This window comes from Penaeus monodon, chromosome 33, assembly GCF_015228065.2.
Source record: "Penaeus monodon isolate SGIC_2016 chromosome 33, NSTDA_Pmon_1, whole genome shotgun sequence".
Classification (NCBI taxonomy): Eukaryota; Metazoa; Arthropoda; class Malacostraca; order Decapoda; family Penaeidae; genus Penaeus; species Penaeus monodon.
In genome coordinates this window covers 8,679,394-8,680,563 of record NC_051418.1, presented here as the reverse complement: position 1 = coordinate 8,680,563, position 1,170 = coordinate 8,679,394, and the positions used below count along the sequence as shown (strand labels likewise).

The 1,170-nt window shown below is 38.7% G+C and overlaps 1 protein-coding gene across 2 annotated transcripts in view; it reads left to right on the top strand.

The window, feature by feature from the left end:
• The window catches only part of LOC119593980 (luciferin sulfotransferase-like), a 10,748-nt gene that overhangs the window by 5,215 nt on the left and 4,363 nt on the right, over positions 1–1,170 (top strand). The gene's annotated exons all lie outside the window — the stretch shown is intronic.

Genomic DNA, 1,170 nt, shown 5'->3' with positions numbered 1-1,170 from the left:
CAATCTGTGCAAATTATTTCAGCAGAAGCCCGACTCGTCTCTAATGTTTATTAAGCCTAATTAGGGTGCAATAGTCAATAGACGCAATTTGTAGTCATTCTTAGTAGTATTAAGCAGGCAATGTAATTATTACTGCAAATATTTACTAAAACAGATTTCTAGTCTTCCTGTCAAGAATTAGTACGAGCGTCGGTTTCACCCAAAACTTTAGTAGCCTCATTGTTACGTGCCTTAATTGTCACACAACAACAGAATGTGTACGCAGGTAACTGTGAGTAATAACTAATAACTCGACAACACACGAAATCATGATTGTCGCTCCTAAACAGAAGTTCAACATTTACGCAAGTTGTAGCAACTTCGCTTTATCCATTAAAGTCCCAGGGCGCAAGAGGCCCCCGGAAAGGCATTGTAAGCATATTTTGTTACTCGGGAAGTTTGTCTTTCATATTCTTCTTCATTATTTCTCGCTGGAAAGCCGGTTTGCTTTATAACATGCACCCTAGCTTAACAACTACAATAACCGCCTATTTATAAATACAAAGATGAATGAAAAAGCTCATATTTAGTGAGAGTCAAGGAAATATGTTATTTTTTTGCCTTTGTAATTACATTTGTCTCAGTCAGATATAAACTCTTTCTCATTTCTTTCTTACATACGTCAGTTTCAAACATGATGGTATTTCTAATTATTAGTTTTTCTTCTTCACGAACAATACTTTATCTGTATGCCTGTGAATATTCTCACAAGGAAAGAATTCAGTCCTGCGTTTTAAAGTATTATCTTACCTCACCGCCGAATATATTGTGTATCTAGCAAGTTCATGAGGATGCTACCACGACGAAGCTCTACGGTATAAACCCACGTTTCAGTACCGAAGCACGTTTCACCCATAACTGCCGTTGCTCGATTAGGAAGCCGAAGGAACCATCAATCCTGCAGTAAAACAGCTCAAGATCTATATATACCAGGGACTTTGCAGTTTGATTTCCTTTTTTTAAATGGAAATAATGCAGTAGGTAGATAACGAAAGTACAATCCCTTCTAATTTCAAATTCACCGCTCATCTAAACAGTATGTGAACCGCCAGTTGTCTCCGAAACACCTGCAGATGAGGCGCACGGGGACATATAGGGGAGGAGTGGTCGCCGACTCGGGAATTTGGAAGC